The sequence below is a fragment of the Bubalus bubalis genome, chromosome X (assembly GCF_019923935.1).
Source record: "Bubalus bubalis isolate 160015118507 breed Murrah chromosome X, NDDB_SH_1, whole genome shotgun sequence".
Taxonomy (NCBI): Eukaryota; Metazoa; Chordata; class Mammalia; order Artiodactyla; family Bovidae; genus Bubalus; species Bubalus bubalis.
In genome coordinates this window covers 88,637,236-88,650,290 of record NC_059181.1, presented here as the reverse complement: position 1 = coordinate 88,650,290, position 13,055 = coordinate 88,637,236, and the positions used below count along the sequence as shown (strand labels likewise).

General features: G+C 40.0%; 1 long non-coding RNA gene and 1 pseudogene across 1 annotated transcript in view; both read left to right on the top strand.

Annotated features, from left to right (window-relative positions):
• The window catches only part of LOC102398213, a 52,841-nt gene that overhangs the window by 11,358 nt on the left and 28,428 nt on the right, over window positions 1–13,055 (top strand). The gene's annotated exons all lie outside the window — the stretch shown is intronic.
• LOC102400391 lies at window positions 4,255–5,406 on the top strand (annotated as a pseudogene).

The following is a 13,055-nucleotide window of genomic DNA, read 5'->3' as shown; positions in this document are numbered from 1 at the left end:
GTTCTTGCCTGGAGAATCCCAGGAACGGGGGAGCCTGGTGGGCTGCCGTCTATGGGGTCACACAGAGTCGGACACGACTGAAGCGATTTAGCAGCAGCAGCAGCAGGTGTAAAGTTAGGTTGTCTATTTGATATTTTTCTTCTTTCCTCAGGTAGGATTGTATTGCTATAAAGTTCCCTCTTAGAACTGCTTTTGCTGCATCCCATAGATTTTGAGTTGTTGTGTTTTCATCGTCATTTGTTTCTAAAAATTTTTTAATTTCCCTTTTGAATTCTTCAGTAACCTGTTGTTTACTTAGAAATGTGTTCTTTAATCTCCATGTTTTTGTGTTTCTTACACTTTTTTTCTTGTAATTGATATCTAGTCTCATAGCACTGTGATTGGAGAAGATGCTTGATACAATTTCAATTTTTTTAAATTTACTGAGGTTTGATTTGTAACCCAAGATGTGGTCTATCCTGGAGAATGTTCCATGTTCACTTGAAAAGGTGTATTCTTCTGCATTTGGATGGAATGTCCTGAAGATATCAATGATATCCATCTCCTCTAATGTATCATTTAAGCCTTTTGTTTCCTTATTAATTTTCTGTTTTGATGATCTGTCCATTGGTGTGAGTGGGGTGTTAAAGTCTCCTATTATTATTGTGTTACTGTCAATTTCTCCTTTTATATCTGTTATTGTTTGTCTTATGTTTTGAGGTGCTCCTATGTTGGGTGCATAGCTATTTACAATTGTTATGTCTTCCTCTTGGATTGATCCCTTGATCATTATGTAGTGTCCTTCCTTATCTCTTGTAATCTTCTTTATTTTAAGGTCTATTTTGTCTGATATGAGGATTGCTACTCCAGCTTTCTTTTGATTCTTATTTGCATGGAATATATTTTTCCACCCTCTCACTTTCAATCCATATGTGTCTTCAGGTCTGAAGTGGATTTCTTGTAGACAGCATATATATAGGTCTTGTTTTTGTATCCATTCAGCCAGTCTGTGTCTTTTTGTTGGAGCATTTAATTCATTTACATTTAAAGTACTTATTGATATATATGTTCCTATTGCCATTTTCTTAATTGTCTGGGGTTGGTTTTGTAGATCTGTTTTCTTCTCTTGTATTTCTTGACTATGTAAGTCCCTTTAACATTTATTGTAAAACTGATTTCATGGTACTGAATTCTCTTAACTTTTGCTTGTCTGAGAACCTTTTTATTTCTCCATCAATTTTGAATGAGATCCCTGCCAGGTACAGTAATCTTGGTTGTTGATTTTTCCCTTTCACTAGTTTAAATATATTCTGCCATTCCGTTCTGGGCTGCAGAGTTTCTGCTGAAAGATCAGCTGTTAAGCATATGGGATTTCCCTTGTATGTTACTTGTTGCTTTTCCCTTGCTGCTTTTAATATTCTTTCTTTGTGTTTAGTCTTTGTTAGTTTGATTAATATGTGTCTTGGCATGTTTCTCCTTGGGTTTATTCTGTATGGGACTCTTTGTGTCTCTTGGATTTCGTTGACTATTTCCTTTTCCATGTTGGGAAATTTTCAACTATAATCTCTTCAAAAATTTTCTCATATTCTTTCTTTTTCTCTTCTTCTTCTGGGACCCTTATAGTTCGAATGTCAGTGCATTTGATATTGTCCTAGAGGTCTCTGAGACTGTCCACAGTTCTTTTCATTCTCTTTACTTTATTCTGCTCTTCAGAAGTTATTTCCAACATTTTATCTTCCAGCTCACTGATTCATTCTTTTGCTTCAGATATTCTGCTATTGATTCCTCCTGGAGCATTTTTAATTTCAGTAATTGTGCTGTTTGTCTCTGTATGTTTATTCTTTAATTCTTCTAGGTTTTTGTTAATTGATTCTTGCATTTTCTCCACTTTGTTTTCAAGGTTTTGGATTATCTTTACTATCATTATTCTGAATTGTTTTTCAGGTAGTTTGCCTATTTCCTCTTCATTTATTTGGACTTCTGTGTTTCTAGTTTGTTCCTTTATTTGTGCAGTATTTCTCTGCCTTTTCATTATTTTTTTTTAAACTTATTGTGTTTGAGGTCTCCTTTTCCCAGGCTTCAAGGGAAGTTGAATTCTTTCCTTGAAGAAGTTTGAATTCTTTCTTCCTTTGGTTTCTGCCCTGCTAAGGTTGGTCCAGTGGTGTGTGTGAGCTTCCTATAGAGTGAGATTTGTGCTGAGCTTTTGTTTGTTTGTTTGTTTTTCCTCTGATGGACAAGACAGAGTGAGGCAGTAATCCTGTCTGCTGATGACTGGGTTTGTATTGTTGTTTTGTTTGTTGTTTAGATGAGGTGTCCTGCCCAGGGTGCTACTGGTGGCTGGGGATGCTGGGTCTTGTATTCAAGTGGTTTTCGTTGTGTGAGTTCTCACTATCTGATACTCCCTATGGTTAGTTCTCTGGTAGTCTAGGGTCTTGGAGTCAGTGCTCCTACTACAAAAGCTCAGGACTTGATCTCTGGTCAGGAATGAAGATTCCAGACATGGTTTGTTATGGCATTAAGTGCAATTAAAACAAATATCCAAAAAACGAGAATCCAAAGATGAACCCCAGGCAAATGGCAGTTACAAAATCAGGCACTTCAGTTCAGTCGCTCAGTCATGTCTGACTCTCTGTGACCCCATGGACTATAGCACGCCAGGCCTTCCTGTCCATCACCAACTCCCAGAGTTACTCAAACTCATGTTCATTGAGTTGGTGATGCCATCTAACCAATCTCATCCTCTGTCATCCCCTTCTCCTCCCACCTTCAATCTTTCTCAGCATTAGGGTATTTTCCAATGAGTCAGTTCTTCGCGTCAGGTGGCCAAAGCATTGGAGTTTCAGCTTCAGCATCAGTCCTTCCAATGAATATTCGGGACCGATTGCCTTTAGGATGGATTGGTTGGATCTCCTTGCAGTCCAAGGGGCTCTCAAGAGTCTTCTCCAATACCACAGTTCAAAAGCATCAATTCTTCAGCACTCAGCTTTCTTTATAGTCCAACTCTCACATCCATACATGACTACTGGAAAACAACAGCCTTGACTAAATGTACCTTTGTTGGCAAAATAATGTCTCTGCTTTTTAATATGCTATCTAGGTTGCTCATAACTTCTCTTCCAAGGAGTGTCTTTTAATTTCATGGCTGCAGTCACCATCTGCAGTTATTTTGGAGCTCCCCTAAATAGTCTGTCACTGTTTCCCCATCTATTTCCCATGAGGTGATGGGACCAGATGCCATGATCTTAGTTTTCTGAATGTTGAGCTTCAAGACAGCTTTTTAACTCTCCTCTTTCACTTTCATCAAGAGGCTCTTTAGTTCTTCTTCACTTTCTGCCATAAGGGTGGTGTCATCTGCGTATCTGAGGTTATTGATATTTCTCCCAGTAATCCTGATTCCAGCTTTTGTTTCATACAGCCCAGCATTTCTCATGATGTACTCTGCATATAAGTTAAATAAGTTGGGTGACAATATACAGCCTCGACATACCCCTTCCCTATTTGGAACCAGTCTGTTGTTCCATGTCCATTTGTAGCTGTTGCTTCCTGACCTGCATACAGATTTCTCAAGAGGCAGATCAGGTGGTCTGGTACTCCCATCTCTTTAATAATTTTCCACAGTTTGTGGTGATCCACACAGTCAAAAGCTTTGGCATAGTCAATAAAGCAGAAATAGATGTTTTTCTGGAACTCTCTTGCTTTTCTGATAATCCAGTACGCGTTGGCAATTTGATCTCTGGTTCCTCTGCTTTTTCTACAACCAGCTTGGAAATCTGGAAGTTCACGGTTCACGTGCTGTTGAATCCTGTCTTGGAGAATTTTGAGCATTACTTTACTAGTGTCAAAATCAGGCAAATAGAGACCTGCGAACCCGGCAAGCTGCGCGGAGTTCGGAACCCCTGGGCGCCCTGGCCCTTGTGGCCAGGGAGCGCCTCACGAGGTAAGGCGCTTGCCTGGCCGGCTCCTGGAGTGCTCCTGCTCCTGCCTTCTCGCGCCCGCCCTGGCTCTGAATTCAGCCTCGTCACACCCGCTCCTCAGAGCCGATGGCACAGTCCAGGCCCGGGTAGGTGACGAGGAGTCACGCGAAAAGCAGCGCCTGGGGTTTGCTTTTTTATTTGCGTGTCATTATCAGTAACAGATGTCTACTACTTGTAATAGGCAGCACAACAAAATGAGTCCATGGAAACGGTTGCTAGGCTGTGAGTTAACAGCAGCTACGGAAATTTTCAGACGCTTAGGTCACAATGGAGCTACTGGACCAATGCGGCACCCCTTCCAGTTTCTTCATCTCTCGCCTAGCTCAGCTTTCCCAGGGTTGCCTTTAACCCCGGAAGTGAGGTTTTCCGGGTTCCTCCCTCCCTAAAATGGCAGCAGCCGAAGACGAGTTACTGTTACCGCGGCTCCCCGAGCTGTTCGAAACCAGCAAGCAGCTTTTGGACGAAGTGGAAATCGCAACTGAACCCACCGGCTCCCGAATAATCCAAGATAAGGTGTTCAAGGGACTGGATCTCCTGAAGAAGGCTGCAGAAATGTTGTCGCAGCTCGAGTTGTTCAGCCAAAATGAAGATTTGGAGGAGATCGCGTCCACCGACCTGAAGTACCTGATGGTGCCAGCGTTTCAAGTAGCGTTCGCCCTGAAACAAGTCAATCCCAGCAAGCGTCTAGATCATTTGCAGTGGGCTCCAGAACACTTTTTAAACTACTTAACGCAGTGCCAGTACTATCATGTGGCAGAGTTTGAGCTGCCGAAAACCAGGACCAACTCAGCTGAAAATAACACTGGTAATTCCTCCTTGGCCTATCCTAGCATCGTTGTTATGGCATCTCACAGACAGGCTAAAATAGAGAGATACAGGCAGAAGAAGGAGGTGGAGCATAGGTTGTCTGCACTGAAATCTGCTGTGGAAAGTGGTCAAGCAGATGATGAGCATGTTCGTGAATATTACCTCCTTCACCTTCGAAGGTGGATTGGTATCAGCTTAGAAGAGATTGAGAGCATTGACCAGGAGATAAAGATCGAGAGAAAAAGACTCCGCAAAAGAGCCATCAACTTCTCAGTCATCTCGTCAGGACAGGCCTCCAATGAAACCGTTTGTTCTCACTCGGGACATGGCCCAAGCCAAAGAATTTGGAGCTGGTTATCCAAGTCTGGCATCTATGACAGTGAATGACTGGTATGAACAGCATCGGAAATTTGGAGCATTACCAGATCAGGGAATAGCCAAGACAACGTCAGGTAAGGGAAGATCATCATAACCACAAGATCAACTAGTAATGGGCATCTGTGTAAGCAGAAAGAGTTTGACCATCTGAAAGAGCTGAAAACGGGAAAATTCCAAAACAGCAAACAGTATTCACTAAAAAAGTGTGGCATTCTGACAGGTGCTGTTTCATTGCATTTGAGGTGGTTTTGATTTGCATTTCCCTCATGATTGGTGATGTTGAGCATCTTTTCGTGTGCCTGTTGGTCATCTGTATGTCTTCTTTGGAGAATGTCTGTTTAGATCTTCTGCCCATTTTGTAATCAAATTGTATTGAGTTGTCTGAGTTCTTAATATATTTTGGATATTAACCCCTTATCAGACATATCATTTGCCAATATCTTCTCCCATTCAGTAGTTTTTTGTTTTGCTGATGGTTCCCTTTGCTGTGCAAAAGCTTTTTAGTTTCATATGGTCCCACTTGTTTACTTTTGCTTTTGTTGTCCTTGCCTGAGGAGACTGATCAAAAAAGAAAATATTGCTAAGACTGACTTCAAAGAACATACTGCCTATGTTTTCTTCTAGATGTTTTATGGTTTCAGGTCTTATATTTAAGTCTTTAGTTAATTTTGACTTTATTTTTGTAAATGATGTGAAAAAATGGTCTAGTTTTATTTTACATATAGCTATCTTGTTTTCCCAACACCACTTAGCCATAAAAAAGAATGAAATCTTGGAATTTGTGACAGTATGGATGGATCTGGAGGGCATTATGCTAAGTGAAATAAGTCAGAGAAAGATGAATACTGTATGTTTTCACTTATATGTGGAATCTAAAATATAAAAAAAATGAGCCCCCCAAAACCCAGAAACAGACTCATAGATACAGAGAACAAACTAGTGGTTGCCAGAAGGGAGAAGAATGGGAGGAAGGGTGCAATAGGTGAAGGGGATTAAAAGATACAATTTACCAGTTATAAAATAAATAAGTCACAAGGATGTAACTTATGGTACAAAGAATACAGTCAATAATATTATAATACCTTTGTATGATGCATAACCTGTACAAATATAGAATCACTGTGTTGTACATCTGAAACAAGTATTGTCAGTCACCTATACTTGAATTAAAAAATTTTAATGAAAAAAAAATTCAGGCAAATAATAATTAAAATAATGGAATATACACATAAACAAAGTGAAAACAGTCCAACAAAAATAAAGTATAATAGATTGACCTGGCGAACAAAGGAAATGAAAAATTGTATTTAACAGTTAAGAACAAAACTAACTAAAGCAGAAACTGGAAAATAAAACTAAAGCAAGGTGCCAAGTAAGGAATAAAGCAATGAAAAAAAAATAACAAATATGTTGCGAGGAAAGGAAAGAAAGATAAGAAAGAATAGTTATGCAAAGTTAAATAGAGGTAGATGAAGATTTATATACATTAAAAATTAATTACAAGGGAAAAAGAGCAGTAGGAAAGGCAAACAAAGGAATAAATGTAGAAAACAATATAATAGGTTTAAAAAATTAGTAATTAAAATTATAGAAAAGAGACAAGAAAAACAGACAAAGAAAGAAAAAAGGAAAAAAAAAAAACACTCCACAGAACTGCAAAAGCCCAATGTAGAGGCAGAGGTTTCTAACCATAGAAAGTGTGACTGAATATACACATATACATATATACCCATAAGCAAAATCAAAACAGTCCAACAAAAATAAAGTAGAATAGATTGACCTGGTGAATAAAGGAAACCAAAAATTATATCTACCAGAACAAAACTAATTAAAGCACAAACTGGAAAAGAGAACTAAAGCAAGGTGTCAATTGGGCAATAAAGCAATGAAAATAAAACTAACAAATATGTTGAGAGGAAAGGAGAGAAAGTAAGAAAGAAAGAATAGATATTCAAAGTTAAATAGAGGTAGATAAAGATTTATATATGTTAAAGATTAACTTCAAGGGGAAAAGAACAGTAGGAAATCCAAACAAAGGAATAAATGTAGAAAAAGTAATAATAGGTTTTAAAAAGTAAATATTAAATTTAAAAAAAGAGAAAAGAAAAAAAAGAGGAAAACTCCACAGAATTGGAGTTTTTGCACAAAACTGCAAAAGCCCAACATAAAGGCAGAGGTTTATGACAACAATAAAAAATGTGACTGAGAAAGAAAAAAAAGCTCCAAAGCTTAATTGGATTTCTTAATGCCAATAAAATCGACCACTACAACAGAGGGTTGGGGAAAGGGGGGAAAAAAAGAATCCAAAAGAATCTACAAAACAAGTCAAAACATAAGAATAATAAATGTTTCTCTTGAGTCACTGTCAGTGTCCTTTCCCTCGTGGGGAGTCATAGTCCACCTTACCTCCCTAGGATGCCCTCCAAGTCTGTGCTGATTTCTGGACCTGCTGTGGGGGCAGCTCAGGTTCTAATCTGGTCCTACCCCTGTGTGTTCTTGCCTCCAATGTCCACAGCTATCAGAACTAGTGCGTTTTCTTTTGTGAGAGCTCTCAATGGCCTTTTATATTGCCACAGACACAAAGACTGCCTAGTAGATCATGTGGATTTAATCTGCAGGTGTACAGCTTGTGGGAAGGTTTTGGTCTTCTTCCTTTGCCACACTGCCCTGGGTTTCAATTGTGGTTTTAGTTCCACCTCTACATGTCGGTTGTTCACTGGGGTTTAGCTCCTGAGGCTGCCCTGGAGGACTTGGGTTTGCCCCTGTGAGGGCCAGGTGTGGAGGTGGTGCAGTTGCTTGGGTCACAAGGGTTCTGGCAGCACCAGACACTCAGGGGGGTTGGCAGCTAGGGCAGCAAGGAATATAGTGCTCCAGAAGGGTACGGTAATCAGTATTGGCCAATACACTCCAGTATTCTTGCCTGGAGAACCCCCTTTCTGACAGAGAATCCTGGCAGGCCACAGTCTACAAGGTTGCAAAGAGTCAGACACGACTGAAGCTGACCCTGTGCGCATAGACACAAGACTTTTTTTGTCTGTAGCAGCTCTGCCCCAGTGAGAGTTGAGCATGAAGATGGCACAGCTGCTTGGCTTGTGGAGACCCTGGTGGTGCCACGTGTACAGGGACATGGAATGCCTCTGCCACAGGAGTTATGGTCCAGTCTGAGTCTTTCTTGAGCTTGTTATAGCTGGCGATCAGAAGGCCTCTTTGGCCAGTCGTTCTCTGTAGCTCTGCCCATTCAGTCACTTAGAGCGCTCCCTTGCCTGGGGTCCTTCTCTGTTGTTCAGCATGTCAGGCACATAGAGGGGCCCCCTGGATGGGGTCCTACTCTGTCAATCGATGCATGCGTCAGGCACTTAAAGGGGCATCCTGGGTGGGGTGCGTCAGGTGTTTGATGCGCCAGCCTCTCTACTGTTCAGCTGCCGATGCTGGTGTGTGGGGGGAGAGAGGCTATGGTCATGGCTTCATCCCCTGTTTGACACAGCAGTATCGCCTTGCTTCCATGGCCACCTGGCTTTAATCCACTGGCATTTCTCTCTACGGTCTCCTCCCTCACATCCCCTCAGTCCATCTTTCCACTGTCAACATCAGCCCTCGCCCTGGGATTGCTCCACAATCCCTATACTCCAGCTCCCAGCTGCTGTTCCTTCCAAGGGGCCAGCGTTCCTGTCCGGGGTATGTATGGCTGCGGCAAGGACTGTCTGATTTTCATTACATTTAGGCTGCCACAGATCAGCTGTTTCACTCTCAGCCTTAAAATTTTCTCCTCTAACTCAGACAGTTGCCCTGATGTGGGGATCACACCTCTGCTTCAGTTCCCCCACCCGCCGAGGGCAGGTCCAATCCTACTAACACTCCTGTTTTTTCCCCTAGTTCCTTCTTCCTACCAAGTTTTTTGTGGTTCTATATATTCTTTTCCTCTGGTCAGGTATTCCTGTCTGCTCTCAGTTGGTGTTCTGCATGCACTTCTGTGTCTCAAGGTGTATTCCTGATGTATCCATGGAGAGAGATGTACTCCACATCCACCTACTCCTCTGCCATCTTGTTCTCTCAAGTTCATACCACTTTTATAAGTGGTAGAATGACGGTTTGGGCCTTGTCTGTCTCCAGAACCTACACTCCTAGCCATTATACTTAGGAAGAAGAAAGAGACATTTGTTGAACTATGTCAGCCCCTGTTAGGTGATGTTAGGTGAAAACTATGCTTCAGTAGGTATTTTTGCATATATAGACTGTATTTAACAAAAATGTAAAGATGATGACTGTAAAAATTAGAAGATAATATTCATCACAGTTACTACACAGTAGACAATGTGATATTTTCCATCTTTCTCCTTTTTGCTGTTCTTATAAATACGTGGTAGTAGCACATGGTGGTTTTAAGCGTAATTTCTCTGAAATCTTGATCTCTTTTCATCCAAATGTCCTTTTTAAAATCTCTATTTATTTACTTATCAAGCTGGATCTTTTTCCTGGGGAGTCTGCATTCCGGATTACACTGATTATGTCTCTGTTGTGCTGTTGGTTCTATTCTTCTGGCTCATCCTATTTCCTTTAAATTGATAATAACTGTACATATAGAGGCTTGCTCAGATTCAAATTTGTGGAAAGTGTACCTTAGATGTGGTGGTGTACTTCCTATAGCCCTATATCAGGAGCCTCTTCATTTCTGGTTGTCTTTCCTCCTGTGTCCTTGAGACTGATCACTTGGGGGGGTGTTGTCAGTCTGATCCACCCATATGACATTTCCCATCTGCCTTTTAACTCATGTTTTCTTAGCCTCTTGAAGTTTATGGCCTAGATCTATATTTCATTAATGGTTGCAGATGATAATGTTTTAATTCTATAATTCCATTTCCATTTATTAGCTGGAATTCTTCTAAGACAAACTTCCCCTCATCAACTATGAGGTTACACTGATGTCTGATTGACACAGAAGAGAAGAATTAATGCTTAAATCTTTTTCAGTAATTCTGATTTTCAAGATAGTGAGTTGTTTCTGTGGGATCCTCCAAAAGTGAAAATTGAGTTCTTTTTTTTTTTCTTTTAGAGTATCATCATATGATCTAGATGTTTAAATCCATTGCAGGTATTAACATTTTTGATGTTCAAACTGTTCTATTTTTGGACAGTGAGAGCCTTTTGGTTGGCTTCTGAGTCTGTAGGTTGGCTGTTGTCTTTTTAACATGTGTTCTGAGATGAGGGTTTGGTTCAGACTCATCTGCTACAATACCCACTTAGTCCTAAAATCAGCCTTTTCTCCAAAGAAAGCCAGTTCCTTTTAGTGTGAAATGTGTCTAATTCAATCTGAGCAAGTAGAGTTGCTCTTTAATACTGGGTTGGTCATTGTTTCTTGTCCTTTTTAGTACCTGGAGTCAGTAATTATGTATTGTATTTTTAATGAGAATATATATCATCTTCCATCCTGAGCTGCTCCTCTGTTATCTTATAGGTAATCATTTTTATGAATTTGAGTTTTAACTTTCTATTTTAAAAAGTATAATCAATTACAATACATACATTTATTTCTCTCACATTGCAAGGTAGATTGTTAACCACTGGACCACGAGGGAAGTCCCTAACTCATATTTAATAAAGAAATGTGATGTAGATGCTGGAGTAAGCAGAAGATGAAAACTATCTAATTTGCCTTTCATTCTCTTTATACACATATGATGGAGAAGGAAATGGCAACCCACTCCAGTATTCTTGCCTGGAGAGTCCATGGACGGAGGAGCCTGGCAGGCTATAGTCCATGGGGTCACAAAGAGTTGGACATGACTGAGTGACTGAGCACAGTAAGTGTGTGTGTGTGTGTAAAATTAAAATCAGATACTCACTTTAAGGGATTTTAAATAAATCAGGGCAACAACTTCATTTTCTTAGGATCAACAGTTAACTCTGGAATTGTTTTACAGTTTTTCACTTTTCATCTTGAATCTTCCTGGGCTCTGCATGATTTAAAGTCTAAGGCTGACTTATTTGCACTTAGAGTGTTGTTCACTGTACTTTCAAAGTTGTCAGCTGCATAATTTTGAAGTTGTAATATTATTGAGATTTAAAACACATTCTATGTGGAGAATATCTGAAGAATTGTTTGAAAACAAGAGAGACAGCATTTGCAAACTACCACTCAGCTACTGGGTTAGTATCCCTGGTTTGTGATACACATTTAATAACAAGCAAAAAGATTGGCCCATAATATAAACAGCGACTTCATATAAGATTACAAATGAACAATAAACATGTCAAAATATGCCTAAGCCACAGACAAGATGCAGATATAAATCTTGAGAATTCATACTGAGTGGAAAAAACAAGATGCAAAAGATGAGTAATGTGAGTCTTATTTTGGAAGAGATTCTGTGTGTGTGCAGGGTGTCAGGTGCCTTCACCATAGGCACACATCTGGCCGGGAGGCATCATTCAATGATTATATAGATTCTTTTGGGTCAGGGGGTAGGGTCATACCACTAAGACATACAGGAGAATTTCATTTTATAGATGTACTTTCATACATTGCTTGAAATACTGTGTATTCAGGGAGAGTCTTTTTTTTTTAATTTTATTTTATTTTTAAACTTTACATAATTGTATTAGTTTTGCCAAATATCAAAATGAATCCGCCACAGGTATACATGTGTTCCCCATCCTGAATCCTCCTCCCTCCTCCCTCCCCATACCATCCCTCTGGGTCGTCCCAGTGCACCATCCCCAAACATCCAGTATCGTGCATTGAACCTGGACTGGCAACTCGTTTCATACATGATATTTTACATGTTTCAATGCCATTCTCCCAAATCTTCCCACCCTCTCCCTCTCCCACAGAGTCCATAAGACTGTTCTATACATCAGTGTCTTTTTTGCTGTCTCATACACAGGGTTATTGTTACCATCTTTCTAAATTCCATATATATGCGTTAGTATACTGTATTGGTGTTTTTCTTTCTGGCTTACTTCACTCTGTATAATAGGCTCCAGTTTCATCCACCTCATCAGAACTGATTCAAATGTATTCTTTTTAATGGCTGAGTAATACTCCATTGTGTATATGTACCACAGCTTTCTTATCCATTCATCTGCTGATGGACATCTAGGTTGCTTCCATGTCCTGGCTATTATAAACAGTGCTGTGATGAACATTGGGGTACATGTGTCCCTTTCCCTTCTGGCTTCCTCAATGTGTATGCCCAGCAGTGGGATTGCTGGATCATAAGGCAGGTCTATTTCCAGTTTTTTAAGGAATCTCCACACTGTTCTCCATAGTGGCTGTACTAGTTTGCATTCCCACCAACAGTGTAAGAGGGTTCCCTTTTCTCCACACCCTCTCCAGCATTTATTATTTGTAGACTTTTGGATCGCAGCCATTCTGACTGGTGTGAAATGGTACCTCATAGTGGTTTTGATTTGCATTTCTCTGATAATGAGTGATGTTGAGCAACTTTTCATGTGTTTGTTAGCCATCTGGATGTCTTCTTTGGAGAAATGTCTATTTAGTTCTTTGGCCCATTTTTTGATTGGGTCATTTATTTTTCTGGAGTTGAGCTGTAGGAGTTGCTTGTATATTCTCGAGATTAGTTGTTTGTCAGTTGCTTCACTTGCTATTATCTTCTCCCATTCTGAAGGCTGTCTTTTCACCTTGCTAATAGTTTCCTTTGATGTGCAGAAGCTTTTAAGGTTAATTAGGTCCCATTTGTTTATTTTTGCTTTTATTTCCAATATTCTGGGAAGTGGGTCATAGAGGATCCTGCTGTGATGTATGTCAGAGAGTGTTTTGCCTATGTTCTCCTCTAGGAGTTTTATAGTTTCTGGTCTTATGTTTAGATCTTTAATCCATTTTGAGTTTATTTTTGTGTATGGTGTTAGAAAGTGTTCTACTTTCATTCTTTTACAAGTGGTTGACCAGATTTCCCAGCA